This window comes from Zootoca vivipara, chromosome 7, assembly GCF_965207765.1.
Source record: "Zootoca vivipara chromosome 7, rZooViv2.hap1.1, whole genome shotgun sequence".
NCBI classification, from domain to species: domain Eukaryota; kingdom Metazoa; phylum Chordata; class Lepidosauria; order Squamata; family Lacertidae; genus Zootoca; species Zootoca vivipara.
This window is the reverse complement of record NC_142590.1, coordinates 24,005,797-24,021,688: the sequence shown is the minus strand read 5'-3', so window position 1 is coordinate 24,021,688 and position 15,892 is coordinate 24,005,797.

Below are 15,892 nucleotides of genomic sequence, written 5' to 3'. Positions count from 1 at the left end.
AACCAGTGTTTATATCACAAAAGTAAGTATGTGTATGGGATATTTAAAGCCCTTCTTTCCACTTAGATCTATTCTTGCCTTTAATTTTATAAGCAGCTTATATCTCAATTTGATCAGGCTGTACCTGACCAGTGAACAGAACCGATTTCAAGGTGAAGGCATCCTTGCTTAGAAACAAAAAACCTGAGCTTCTCCTTTCCCTTTTTTATATAAATAACATATTACAAGGGTTTATTTATCACCCTATTTATCCCTTTTACTGTATTTAACACCCGGAAATTTAAGGCTTGCCTACAATTAGCAATTCCTTGCCTCTTCTCCCTCCAGACCCCTGCAAACCAAACTCTTAATAAAGCTGAATTGTGCATCGATTCTGGACAAGGTTTTAAGTTCTGGGTGATAAATAGGTGGCAGGCTTTCATTATGAAACCTTAATTACAGCAGCTTCTTGCAGGGGGGCAGAGAACTACGTGGGCTAATATTTCACAAGCATCATCTCAGCCAAAAGGTGTTCTTTTACAGTTGTCAGCAAAGACAGGAATAAATATTCCATTTTGCTTTTTTTTTTTTATAAAAAAAAAAGGAGGTTGGTGGTGAAGGCTCTCTGTGTAGATATGCCATTGAACTGAGTGGGAGCTCGGCAATGATCGGATTGGGCCCAGGGAAGGTGTGGGGGTGGCATTTTCACACTTTCACACATTTGCTGATGCTTTCTTTGCATTCCAAGAGCTCTAGCAGGTTTATTTTTAACATGTCATTCTTGGCATAGATTTAGGGTCTGATCCTGCACTCAGGGAAACTGTGTATCAAAGTCGCCGTCGCTGCATACGTTTTTGCTTTCGAACATCCTGCCCTTGTTTATTCCGGATCCTGCTCTCTGGAACAAAGAGGAACGAAATATTTCTCTCTTTCTCTTTTCCACATGTTCGCATGCCCATATGCCACTCATCAAGCAGAGGTGCCCACATGAATAAAACATGGGGGGGGGGAGAGTAAGCCCCGCCCCACATAATCGATCTCAGGACGCGGTGCATATACATAGGGTTGCCATATTCCCCAAAGTGAAAATCCAGACAAGGTTGTGGAGCTTTATCGTTGGGGGGGGGATTTTCTTTGCTTTTTAAAGAATTTTTTTTAAAAAAAATCACCCTACTTGGCATATGTTCAGGTTTTCCCCGGACATGTTGCCAATTCAGCAAAAATCCGCCTGGACGTCATTTTGCTGGCAGATTCCCGGACATGTCCAGAAAAACCCAAATGTATGGCAGCCCTACACATCCACCATTTGAACAGCAATGTCATCAACTTTGGGGCAGCCCCCTCAAATATTTTATTGGGGGGGACGGACAAAGAGACCTTGGCCCCTAGGAGTTGGTTCCTATGTCATCGAGAATACAGAATACTTGATGACTGGCAGGCGAGTGTGTGAATTGACCCCACTGAAACACGTCTGTGGCAATACATGCTATCTACGTGGCGAACATGCAAGTGCAAGCCAACTCACGACAATTATTTTTTTTTATTTGCATTTCAAATCATTACAAATTATATCAACACCAACAAAGGAAGGTGAAAGAAAGAGTAAGAAACCTATTATAAATTATAAACAGTTATAAATCAAGAAATCATATAAAATAGTAAATCATATACATTTAACATGCTATAAATAAATAAAAGTAAACTTCAACAAATTGATGACCAACGAAAGCAAACTTCAGTTATGAAGAAACAGGTAAAAGAAGAACATGGATAAAAAGAATAAGATAAAAAGGTAACTAAAAAGAGAAAAATAAAGAATTATATATAGAAAAGATATATACATATGTATAGTTTACAATTTTTCTACCCCCCACCATCCCACCCTCCACCCACCATACGTGAAAATTGTGCTTCCAGCCATATTTGTTCTGCGCCTTTTATGTTCTTTCAATCATCTGTATACCTGAAACATTATTATTTATCTCTTAATAGATCTTTCGTGCCTGAGTCATCAAATGGCTTCTGCAAGCGAGGGTTTTTCCATCATTGTCATTACGTAATTTCTATATTTCCCCCAATCTTTATTTCTGGTTTCCTCTTTAATTCCTTTAATTTCAGCATATTTCGTTGCTGAATTGTAATATATTAGCATTTTTTTCTGCCAGTCATCTTTGGTTGGTACCTTGTTACTTTTCCAGTTAAAACCAATCAAGTTTCTGGCTGCTGTTGTAGCATACATTACGATGCTTCTATCTTTGGGCCAAATTTCATCTTGTAATATACCCAGGAGAAATAATTCTGGGTTCTTTTTAAATGAATACTTAAGAATTTTTTTCATTTCCCTATAAATCATATCCCAGTAGGGCTTTATTTCGTTACACCTCCACCATATATGGATGTAACTACCTATTTCTTTTTGACATCGCCAGCACTTCTCATCAGCTCCTTTAAATGTATAAAGGAGCCAACTCACGACAATTAAATGGATGACATTTTTAGGACACAGCCTTGAACTCACTGATATAGGAGTTAGCTTTAGTAGCTCCAAAGGAAATGCTTTCAGAGTTGGGTCCCGTGCTACTGTAAGTTTGTGTGGGAATGTTCAGGGAGGCAGAAGAGGATATATTGTTGATTAATATCCTCCCTAACTTGTGTTAGCAAGTTACTTTTACTTAGCAGAGTTTTATATTCCCTTTTCAATGCACAGCAGATAGCTGGTTGAAGGCTTGTGTAATTGAATTGTATGTTCCTGGTAAGTTCCCTTTTTATCCCTCTTAAAAGAATAAATACATGACAATCTTATTTAAAGTCAATAAAAGAAGTTTACTCACGTCATCAGTTCAAAGTTGGATCCCTGAAGGCAGGCATAGTTACAAAGTATATACCTGTGGATCTATCCCATACATAGCTGCCAAGTACCCCGTTTTTCCCGGGAAACCCCTGTTTTTTCATACCGTTTCCCGGCGGTCCCCCGTATCACTTCGTCTCCTGTTATTCTCCTGCTGGCGGCCATTTCCCCCCCCCTGCTTTGCCCATCTATGGGCACCGAAAATGGCCGGCGCCAAAAGTCACATCTATGCATGTCCGGAAGTGCGTAGACGCGACTTCCGGTGTCGGCGGCGGCCTTTTTTGGTGCCCATAGATGGGCAAAGCGACACCAGAAGTTGCGTCTACGCACTTCCGGACATGCATAGATGCGACTTCCGTTGGCGCCGCCGGCCATTTTTTGTGCCCATAGATGGGCAAAGTGACACCGGAAGTTGCATCTACGCAACTTCCGGTGTCACGCGGTTGCCGGTCCCGGATTCTGCAGTCCAGGACTTAGCAGGTATGATCCCATATGGGGATAATCTCAGTGTCCTCTGTTGGCTGAAAGCCAACAAAGCATTTCTAGCTAAAAAGCTGCTCCAATGACGAAGGAAGAGAGAGTGTGGCAGCATGCGTTGCCCTTTTGTTACCTGGACAGGTAAGGTCACACCCACCTCTAGTCACATGCAAAGGAAGTATGTTCCAACCAGGAGGAAACAGGAAGTTTTTGACTGGCTGGACTAAACATTCCCCCGCATGTCCACTCTAGGAAAACAAGGAATGTTGTACTTGACTGCTACTTATGTATCACATCCCACAGTTTGGACAGCACAACCCAACGCACTGTCCTCGCAAAGGACAGTCCCCAGGCCTGGCTCTAGGTGCAGTCCCAGTGGCGCGGGGCGCGGGGCCGGCAGGGGGGGTGCTGCGCTACGAAGCCGTGCGGAAGCCGTGCTGCGCGCTGTGAGGGCGGGGGCGCCGGAGCGATCTCCGCGCCTCAGCACCAGGGCACCCGACCTGCTAGAGACGGCCCTGACAGTCCCACTGAGTTCAATGAGAGTTACTTCTAGGGAGATGTGTTGATGGGAAACCTTTGGCTTTCCAGACCAAAGGTTGGAATGTGACTCCCATCATCCATGAGCATTAGCCATGCTGGCTGGGGCTGATGGGAGTTGGGGTGTAACAACATATGGAGGACCAAAGGTACCCCATCCCTGGTGAAGGATGAGGAATCCATTTCTGCAATCTTCATGAAATTGCTGCTCAATGCAATTTTGGTGATGGGATGCTCATCTTCTCTCCGCCCTCCTCCCAAAACATGTCACAGAATGGGGAGACGGCAATGGGGTTGCTAGCATTTTATCTATTGTGTTTTATTCTATGTCATTCTGCATCTCAGCACTTCTGCGTCTTGAATGGTTTGGAAGGAAAATCGGAACTAGAGTACCAAACCTGCGAACACGCCATGACTGATCCTCACCTTGAGTTTGAATTTGCATGGTAAGCCTTCCGGGAAATGACTTCACAAAGAGCAGTATCGGGGTATCATAGGCCTGTCTTCTGAGACGGCACCGAGTCGCGTTTTCCTAATAGATAACGTTTGTGTTCTTAGCCTATATATCAAGCCAAGGGAATCAGGGGGAGAAAGATTTTAAACCTTAAAAAGATGTAGTGCTCCTATTGTCATTGCAACTCTTGAGGCTAGTTATCATAGCCGCAGTCATTAATTAGATGAAATATTTCAATTAGCATGAATTATTAAAATCTCAGCCAATTAGCCAATATGGCTGCTTTGTCAATAGGGGATAGGAAATAAGCGACTCTCCAGGTTTTTGTCAGAATCCTGGGCTATGATAGTTTATCTGAAATGTTAAAAGCAGGCATCTGTCTCGAGCTGCTTTCACGTCATCCATTTAAAGCGTATCGCTTCCCCCAAAGAATCCTGGGAAGTGCAGGCTGTTTCTGGCACTGGGGGTGTAGCTTTATGTGGGGTGAACTACATTTCCCACGATTCCTTGGGGAAGGGGTATGCTTTAAATGGGTGGTGTGTACACACCCTTTGTGTGCATTCCTTAGCGCACTTGGTGTTGCTTCCTTCACTGCAGTCCAAAAACACAGGAACTCCTTGTGATGGGATGCTCATCTTCTCTCTGCAGGATCATTGGAAGAGGCCTTTCTGCATGTGCAAAGAGATATACATGCAGAGGTGTTCTGCCCCTGAAATAATGGGCAGCTCACAAGGCATTTGTACGTACTTTGGGAGCCTTTGCATCTGCAGGAAATTTGCTAGAAATTGCTGTTGGGGAGGGTGGGGAAAATTCACCGTTGTGGATAAATTTTTCCATACCTAATGGTGGAAGGGCCAAAGCTTGGGGGCAGAACATCAGTTTTACATGTCTGAAATCCTGAAGAACTGCTGCCAGTCAGTGTGGGCAATATCGAGTTAGATGGACCAATGGCCTGACTCAGTGTTAAGGCAGCTTCTTGTGTTCTGATGGCAGCGCCTCAGAAAGCCCTGAATAACATGTGATTGGTGGGTGACTGCAAAGGGCATTTATTCATACCTACCAAATTCCTGTGGGAGAAATAAGGGACCGGACCGGAAGTAGCAGACCAGAAGTAGCGCTGTCGCCATTTTGGAACTGGGCGGAGCATGCTCAGAATTGACTTTTAATGCTGCTTTGCCCAGTTCCAAAATGGCCGCCGCGCCAGAAGTTGCACTGCAGCCATTTTTGAACTGGGCAGAGTTGCATCAAAAGTCGCTTTGTGAGCATGCTCCGCCCAGTTCCAAAATGGCCGCCGCGCCAGAATAACCGGGGAAAAACAAAAAAATCAGTTTTTTCAGCTGAGAACAGCTAGAAAAACGGGGGTTTCCCGGGGAATGCGGGAGACTTGGCAGCTATGCATTTATTTCTGAAGCAGCCCGGGATTCCAAGGGGATATTTTGTTACTTGGAACATTTCCTGCTGCTGGGCTGGGGTATTGTGGTGGGGAAGGTTGGCTTTTGGTAAATTTATTTTTGATTCTGTTGCGATTTTTGTGGAAACATGTCGGTTTGGCTTTGTGTTTTCTAATACTCCATTTATTGTTTGTGACTGCTTCTGTTCCTCTTGTGTTTTTTTCATGCTGGAAGCCACCATGAGCATGGTTTGAACTGTGGAAATGCGGCATAAAATTACACATATGGCAGTACCTGTCCCTTTGGATGCTTGGCGAAGTTTCTGTGGCAGCCTGCATGTGTTTAAAGCGTTGTTAAGAGTCCAAAGGCAGAGAATATAACCTGCCATTCATCGTTGTCTTGCCAGAGGGTGATGAACGGCCGTTCCACTTGGAGTGAGGGACCTGCACTGTTCATAACAGGAGGAGCAAGATCAGAGAATCTCCACAGCTGGAATTCTACAAGTCTTTGAAAGGAGACTAAAACATGGAAACCTGAGGTGCTGGTGTGGCTCCCCACCACATCAGCATCTCACTTTCGGCAGCGTACAAGGTGCCTGTATTAATAAATAGAGGAGAGCTGAAGTTGTGATCTCTATTGTCTCATAGAGGGCTTGAGCTGGCTTCATTAAATCAGCCTGAGTTTGGCCACTGGATTCAGTGGGTTTGGGGCTGCTGGCACAACATAGCCTAATCCTGGCTTCCCATCAGAAATGGCACAAGGAGCAATGTATTTGTGCACATCTGCCAGAGATGGATTTAGGGCAGCACAACTGGTTGCGCCGCAATGGGTGCCGAGCCTAGCGGGGGCTGCAGGGTGTGGCAGCAATGATGTGGTGAATTGAGCAAGAACGGGAGGAAAGAGGTGAGGGGGCATCAGTTGTTGGGCTCGCACAGGGCACTGCTGAAGTTCGAGAGGCCAAAGTCGGTCCCTGCACCCACAAGCTTGATAAAGCCTCCATTAGGGGCTGTAAATTTATAAAACACATTGAAGGTATTGACATTTAATCGACCAAGTACCTAGCTATTCACCCCAGGGAGTCATACCTGCCAAGTCTCCCGCAAAAAAAAGAGAAGGGATCAGCAGCAGCAGCGGTGGCCATCTTGGGGTGGCTGCATGGCGGCGACCACCTCCAAGATGGCCGCTGCCATGTGGCCACCCCTAAGATGGCCGCCAGGCATGCGTAGAAGCTATTTCCGGCACCAGCGGCGGTCATTTTCTGGTGCCCATAGATGGGCAAACTGGCACCAGAAAAATGGCTGCTGGCAGGAGCGGATTTAAGGGAGATTTACAGGAGAGGAGCTCAAACGGGAGACCGCCAGGAAATGGTAAGGAAAAACGGGGGTTTCCCGGGGAATACGGGGTACTTGGCAGCTATGCAGGGAGTCCACATCCTAAGGCAGTGTCTGCCAAACGTGCCTCTCCAGCTGTTTTTGAACTACAATTCCCATCGTCCCTGACTAGCTAGGGATGATGGGAGTTGTAGTCCAAAAACAGCTGGAGACCCACCCACATTTGGGAAACACTGTTCTAAGGCAAGTATAGAGGAATCTGTGGTCCTTCAGAAGCTGTTGGGCTATGGCTCCCACCATCCCTGACCACTGACCACTGGGTGGAGCTGATGGGAGTTGTATTCCAGGCGCTTCCTCCCTACCCTACGCTCTTTAACACAACTTTACAAAGCTGGGTAGGAGCAGTGGAGAAGGCAGCTGCATAGACAGTTCCCATGAAGATTTGACACTCGTAGAATTTCAGGAGCCTGGTTTCGATGACCAAGAGGTCTTCATTTCTCACCTCTGCAATTCTGCCCACCATCCAAAGAGCTCAGGGCAGCCTCATACACAGACCTATCACTTTGTGCTGACAATAGTCCTGCGCCAAAGGGAACCAGCCCGTGATCACACAGTGAGGGTGCATGGTTTGTGGCAGATTTTGGAGTTAAGCCTCCTGGGTCCAACATTCCTAGCTACCACTGCACCACAGCCATTTGCCTTGTCTCACGGTGAAGACCCTAGCAATGATGAAGTCACAGCAAAATCACAGGAAAGACCCAAACAATGATTTTAAAAAAATCAAGGCTCATAACAGCCCCTCCAATTGTCCCAGTTTCTTTCTGCTTTGATCCCGGAATGTCCTGCTTTTCCTTAGGATGTCCCTATTTTCATCGGATAAATGTTGGAGGGTATGGACCCGTCGAGCCAAGGAGATAACTATACAACCTTTAGAAGACATCTGAAGGCAGCCCTTTTTTAGGGGAGCTTTTTAATGTTTTTATTATGTTTTAATGTATGTTGGAAGCAGCCCAGAGTGGCTGGGACTACCCAGTCAGATGTACAGAGTATAATAATAATAATAATAATAATAATAATAATAATAATAATAATAATGGTAAAGGGGCCCCTGACCATCAGGTCCAGTCGTGTCCGACTCTGGGGTTGCGGTGCTCATCTCGCTCTATAGGCCGAGGTAGCCGGCGTTTGTCCGCAGACAGCTTCCGGGTCATGTGGCCAGCATGACAAAGCTGCTTCTGGCGAAGCAGAGCAGTGCACGGAAACACCGCTTACCTTCCCGCCGGAGTGGTCCCTATTTATCTACTTGCACTTTGATGTGCTTTCGAACTGCTAGGTGGGCAGGAGCTGGGACCGAGCAACGGGAGCTCACCCTGTTGCAGGGATTTGAACCGCCGACCTTCTGATCGGCAAGCCCTAGACTCTGTGGTTTAACCCACAGCGCCACCTGGGTCCCTAATAATAATAATAGGATGTCGCTATTTTCATCAGAGAAATGTTAGAGAGTATGTCATAACTACGTTTAAAACATTTCTCTGGAATAATCACCGAGTGTCGGATAAGGCTGACTGCATTAGAAAACTACAGAATAATGTACGAAGCTGCAGGCTCTCCCTGTCAGATGCTATTCTTCCAAAGCAGACATGATGGGAGTTGTAGTCCAACCCATCTGGAGGGCACCAGCTTGGGAACTGCTGTTCAAATGCATTTCTTCCTCTCTTTACGGCCCGAGGCCACCGGACCTCCCTCATTAACACCTCTCAATTCTGTAGTTGTTTCTGTTTAAGGAGTCTTTGGGATGAATTGTTTCTTTTGTTTACGATCTAGCAAACGAGCCTTGCTAATCCTTATATTTTATCTCCCTAACATATGGAAAAGCTATTTATTCCAGCCAATCACAATAAAGTGAAAGAAAACCCCATTTTATGGAAAGGTATATATCACAAGTTTGTTCATCATTAAAGATATGATTACCGGGGAAAAGCTTCCAAAAGTGGCACATTTATGATGCTGCGAACAGATGGGGACATCCATTTTCCTTGCAAATACTTTGGAAATTGCTCTACTGGTAGCCGTATAAAAATGATATACAGATGCAGCAGCCGCTGGGCTGGGACGAGAGCTCCAGATTTACACCGTAAAAGCTTCACATGCACCCTGTCAGCTTTGATTGATCTGTCCTCTACTGCTGGGGAAACTTGTTGACAAGGGGAAGAAAGTGGGCGCATAATTCAAGCCCCCCCCCCAAGCCAAGGCATTCACCTGCCCAGTCTGGCCCCAGGCAACAAATCCTCATCCCTTACCAACAGCAGTGGCTAATTGTTCTCAACAAAGGTTGAGCAGTCAAAGGTTAATTTCTAAAAGGAGAAAGAAAAAGAAATGTGGAATGCTGTGCCCTATGACTAAAGCCGGTAGTGGAGACAAAGCAATCTGCACATGCTCAAAGAAACTCCTTTTTATCACCTCCAAGGATGAGCCTGGTCACTTAAAAGCAACACCCCACATAGTTCTAGGGCGGCTCTCGTATGGTCGGTGTTCTGCACGAGGAATTGAAGCACTGGGAAATTTTGGTTGGCGCAACTGAAGTGGAGCGAAGCTCGCTTCAGCGCCGCCAACTCACTTCAAAAAAGAAGGGGGCTTTTTGCAGTTAGGCAAGTGATGAGGAATGGAAGCGGAAAGTGTGGAATGATGGAGGGGGAGACATTTAAACAGCCCACAACATAATCTATTGAGCAGGAACGCTCGATAAAGTCCAGCTGTAATCTAACCTCCACCTAAAGTGCTTTGCGTAAGCAAATCAGAATGAAAGTTCAACAAAACAGGCTGCCTGGAAGAGCCCTATTTTTAAGCTATCAAGCTCATTCCTGGAAGTGTCAGAAAAGAGGTTCTCAGAGCACGTACAAAGTGCTCTGCCCTCACTGGTTGACTAACCACAGCCAGCTTCTCATCCAACAGTTGCCAATGTGATGTCCTTCAGATGTTAGATTACAACTCCCAGCATTCCCAATAGTGCTGGTTGAGGCTGATGTAGTCCAATGGCATTAGGAAGGTACCCCTTGTCCATCAACTTTGCAGGGGCCCAGCCCCCTCAAATATTTTATTCTCAGAGTTGGCTCCTATGTCTGAGGGCATAGCATTCCATATCAAGCCTCTAGCCTCTAGAGCAGCAAAGATGTGGCAGTTCCATCACCCCCTATATGAGAAGCCATCTTCAAATATCTCAAGGGCTGTCACATGGAAGATGGAACAAGCTTGTTTTCTCCTGTTCCAGAGGGTAGGACTTGAACTAATGGCATGAAGTTGCAAGAAAGGAGATTCCGACTAAACATTCAGAAAAAACTTTCTGACGGTAAGAGCTGGTTGGCAATGGAACAGATTCCCTCAGAAGGCAGTGGACTCTCCTTTCTTGCCGAATTTTATGGAGAGATTGCACGGCCATCTGTCATGGACGATTCCTGCACTGCAGGGGGTTGGTCTAGATGTCCCCCAGGGTTCCCTTTCAGCTCTACGATTCTATGGAAATCTGGGAGAGCCACACATTTCATCCGGAACGAAATGCTCAAGGGCATTTCAGGACCGTTTTCACTGCTACGTCGCCTGTGCCAAGCCTGGAAATAAGGGCGGCCAAAAAGATTCTTTCCAGCTGGAGTGGGATCCAAGATCACCGAGGAAGAGATCTGGTGAAGGGGCAAGGACACCACCCCCTGGAAAAAAAAGCAAATAAACAAAAACCCAGAAAGGCAAGCTAAGCAGAAGTTAGGAGGAACAATAAGTACAAGTCGCTGTATCTGGTTTTCACGATACACTTTCCATTCTCCTATGCATGCACAAAAAAACCAATGCACACACATCCAGGACGGCTATCGAGCCCCAATTGTCATTATCATATTGATGAAGTTCATCAGAGTGCAATTTTGGGTTTAACACCAACAGACTGGGGAACAGGAGCAAAGAATTATCCTAAGAAGAGAACCGCATTCTTACCGCAGGGACGTTTCCCTGTTCCAGTTCATTGATGGAGTTGATTAAGTTTAAATGAAGCAGACACTGGATAAAAGTAAGGGTATTGACCACTGGGGCAGCACCGGGCTGTGCTTGAAAAGGCCTGATACATGCAGAAAAGCAAGATTTGCTAAATGCTCTAATCTTCAATCAAATCTTACATCAATACAGACAAAGTTTGGTAATGAGAGATTCAATGAAGCATGCGGGAGAAAGAATTAATCCTCTTGGTCTAAACTGGCTTCAACTTTGAAGCTTGCTCCGAAAGGCAAGGCAGTTATCTAAATGCTAAATAAGAAACTTATTGTACTTTTCAGGGCAGGCCTAATCTTTTGTCTATTTCATCTCCATGATTTGTATGCTCATAGATGGCAAGTTGTCATGGTGATTATATCAAGCTTCTCTGCAGCCCAGAGGTCTTTTTTTTTTTTTTTAAGGGAAGCGAAGCACAAGGGCAGCCCATCTGGCCAATCCCTCGAGATCAGCTGGGGGGGGAGGCGGGACTCTCTAATCACCACAATAGCTCCTGATACTCCCCCAAGACCACCATGTTGCCCCAAGGAGGGTATCAGTTGCCAGCCCACCCCTCTAGCCAAGTTCCTTTAGGGTGCTTCTTGTGTTTCTGGGGGTTATCTAATGCTGGCCGCAGGAAGCCGCTGGTTTTAGAAAGCTGACGAGAACCAGCGCTCACCCTATGACGTCACGGTCTGGATGCAAAGAGGAAGTCGCTCCACTTCGCACTGGAAGGCGATCCTGCCTCATTCGCCTGAACCGACAAGCCGGCCGAGAAACGGCGTCCCCTTGAAACCTGTGCTTCACTGAATTTTGCATCGCACTTCTCCGGCCAAGTCATGTGTACATAAATGTGCATGTTCATAAAGTGTTCATAAAACAGCATATATTTGTGAAGTTAAGATACCATTTAGCATTAGGCAAAGCTACGCACAAATCGATGCACGTATTAGGATAATTTTGCAGTGAAATGGTGAATTTTCAGGGTGTTTTAAAATAAATAAATCAGCAGCATACTGGTGTGGAAATGTGGAGAACTGACCTGAAGACTGGAAGAATAAGAAACTGAGAGAAATCAGAATTGCCTGATTTGCCTATTCCTAATTCATGGTCCTAACCCACGATTGAGGAGGGAGTGCTGATTGCAATGACTCTAGCAGTGAGTTCTCAGCCCCAACGCCTCTTTTTACACCCCCAATTGCTGAAGACTGCAGCGGAGGCTGGAAAACTGCATCTTCAGAGCTATTATATCATATAGCAGCAGCTTTTCCCAAACTTGGGTCCCCAGATGTTGTTGGACGACAAATCCCACCATCCCTAGCTACCGGGACCAGTGGTCAGGGATGATGGGAGTTGCAGTCCAACAATATCTGGGGACCCAAGTTTAAGAAAGACTGTCATATAGCATTGTATATTATATAGAATTGATGTTTTATTGGAGAGGGGATCTCAAAACAGCCAGTTCATACACATACCCATATCAAGATTAAATTCTCAAATAGCATCCAATTTTAAGGAGCATTTGTTATTTTGGGGGATTAGGTGGCATGGATAAGAATTCAACCGAGGTCAAACTGGCTTGCTATTCAAACCAGTATGCCAGTTCACCGACATTTCTGACATGTGGTTTTCAAGACTGATGTGTTTGGGATGTGTTTGGAAAAGAGCAAGTGATCTCTCCACCAGATGTCTCATGTTTGCCTAGATGTCCTGTGTGTTCTTTTCTGATCAGAAGCGCTAGAAATGCATTTTCCTTCCCACTCAGCTAAAAGCCAATGATTCTCGAATGGGAGTGAGAGAATGAGAGAGGGAACGAAGCATGGAAAATCTCTGAGTTTTGGTTTCTTAAGTCCCATTCATCACATTTCTGCAGCAGTTTGCAACATATATGAAAACCACCAGCATTTTAATGTGCATTTCTTTTTATATACGCTTTTGTGTGCAATTTTGCGTGCATTTTGGTAAGCAGTTATCCCGACTTAGTGATTTTTAAGTAAAGGTAAAGGGGCCCCTGACCATCAGGTCCAGTCGTGTCTGACTCTGGGGTTGCGGCGCTCATCTCGCTCTATAGGCCGAGGGAGCCGGCGTTTGTCCGCAGACAACTTCCGGGTCATGTGGCCTGCATATGACAAAGCTGCTTCTGGCGAACCAGAGCAGCGCACAGAAACGCCGTTTACCTTCCCGCCGGAGCGGTCCCTATTTATCTACTTGCACTTTGATGTGCTTTCAGACTGCTAGGTGGGCAGGAGCTGGGACCGAGCAACGGGAGCTCACCCCATTGCAGGGATTCGAACCGCCGACCTTCTGATCAGCAAGCCCTAGGCTCAGTGGTTTAAAACCCGTTTTTGTAAGCACCTTTGGTCAGTGTCCACATCTTTGCAAGCAACTTCTAATAAAATGAATTTTTGTACGTCTTTTCACCGAGACATGCATTTTTACACACACACACTTCCCCCTAATATATGCATTTGTTTGGTTAGAGAACTGCATTGCAAAATTCAGACAAGTGCAAATTTTGAAGGATGGCTTCGGTAACGGATTAGCCCTTGTATGGAAGATTTATTACACCCTGGATTAGAAAGAGTTAATCCATCTCTAACTTAACGGTACAGCACATCTTTTGGAGGCGGGATGGTTCCCGGTTCAAAAGAGGAAGGGATAGCCGTTTGGAGAGGGAGAGGGGAGCGTGGGGACAAAGGAGGGAAGGAGAAGGGTGTGAAGTGAGGTTAGTGGTGGTTTAGGTTAGGCTTAGGTTAACTTGGAGTTAGTGTACAACTGTAACTAAGTTTGTAACCCTATGAATCGTTAAGAAAAGAAAACTATGTTCTCAAGAAAATAAAATTCATCTTTGTTGTGCCAAGGAGAATCGTCTCAGTGTATCAAAACTCACAGAGGTGGAGACTCAGAAGAGGGCAAAACTTACCTCAGGGAAAAGGGGGATAGTTTGTGTCCTAGAGTCACACAAAAGGGGCAATAGGGTGAAAACCTAGAGTGCCACAAATTTGCCAAGGTGAAAAGGCAAACTGATACAGGGGGGATCCTAGCTGAGGGGGGGGGGCTTTACTGTAGGCAAGAGGTTGTTCATTTAAGTAGCCCTGAGTTTTTATAAGATCAGGCCACGAAAGCTGGAATTAGACTCTCATTACTAAGAAGCCCAGAAGTAGTGAGGGGTTTATTTTAAGGCTAAAGGAGTTGAGTGGGGGATTGCTCCACCCCCTGGACCCCTTCGTCTCATAATTTATTGACAGCATCGGAGTGTCGTTGCAGCTTCATTTTGCCCCTCACGTGGTTTCAGAAAGTGCAGATTCGATTTTGGTATTACATGTGAACCGAACCAAATTTCTCCAGCCACCCCTGCAGCACACTGCAAATCTCTGGATCCTGGCGTTATATCTTCGAGACCACTGTGTTTGGCGAGTGTCAACATATCAGGGTCTGGTGAGGACTGCTTACAACAACAGGCCTCAAAAACCAAATCTGAATGGAGGAGGCTAGAGAAAAGGGGTTGGAGGTGGTGGCCGGGGAGATAAGCTCACGCAGAGAGCAATATTCCTTCCCTCTTTGCCTCTGAATTCCTTTGCAGTACAGCCCTCTCTTGGAGATGAGGAAATTCCTTCTTTCTCACACCCATCATTCAAAGAAATCGATATAATGTAAACCGGACCCTCTCCTTTGAAACCCAAAGAAAAATTAGCCAGCTAGACTGCAACGAGATCTTGCTTGGGGCGGTGGGGGCAAGAGAGCCCCTTCCTGTGGGTCCGCCTGTCTCTGATGGAATCATTTGAGCACACAAAAGTTGCACACGGGCTTTTATGTGTTTTACAAAAGTTGCCAAATTAAGCTCGGATTAAGGTCAGATTCCATCCAGAAGCCATCGCTCTACTAGCCAGGGGGACAGATCTGAAAAGCCTGACCAAGTTAATCAACGTGAGGTTGGGGGGGGGGCAGGGGAGAGAAAAAGAAAGTAACATGTATAACTCTTATTATTAAAAGAGCAGTGAGTGGGGCCCGTCGCTGTGAACTTGAATAACAGGTTGAACTTTAATTTGTTCATTAACAGGATTTGCCCCTCGCTGCGAAAGTTATTAGTTCCCTTAAAAGCAGAAGGGACAAGCGGCAAAGCTGCGATGAAAGTGCCTGGCAAAAAGTTAAACGCCTCCTAATTCCACTCGTCGCCAAGCAAAGAGGCCAGTGTGGTTTCTTTTCTCCCCCCACCACCACCATTGAGCCGGGAGCAGGGGTAAGGCCTCACCCCCCACATCTCCAAGCTGAAAGCTTAAAAGGCCTCCCCCACCAGAACCTTGTCTGGGTTCAAAAGGAGCAGACAAAGTCGAGGCAGAGAGAACAAAGGCTTTCTCCAGGGCAGGTGAGCTCTGATCACCTTGGCTATACAGAGACACGCAACGGCTCTATATATTGCGGAAAGTCATTTGCCTGCTTGCCACGCGTTTGGACACCTCGTAAGGTATCATAAGCATGTTTGGCAGGGTGGTTCCGGAGGTCAAGCAAGCAGGCTTTTGTCTATGTTTGGATACAACTGGAGGCCATTTTGAATCAAAATGGCGGGTGGAACCTTTCAAAGCCGTGCGGATTTTAACCGCCCATTTCAAAACTGAGCTGGCTTCGGGGGTTTCTTAGAAGTCCCGAGCAACGCTATATACAATGCTGCTAGAAATAAATATGCAAGGCCAATTGGTTGGGTTCTGATTACACAATTCAGGCACCTTCATTCTACACCATTAGGAGCCAGGCAAAATTGTTCCTTTAACCAGGCCTTTGAGCTGATAGATACTCAATGCCCTTTTAAAATGTTTTTTTGGGGAGGAGGGGTTATTGAGTTGTTTTTGTTTTTATTATGTATTTT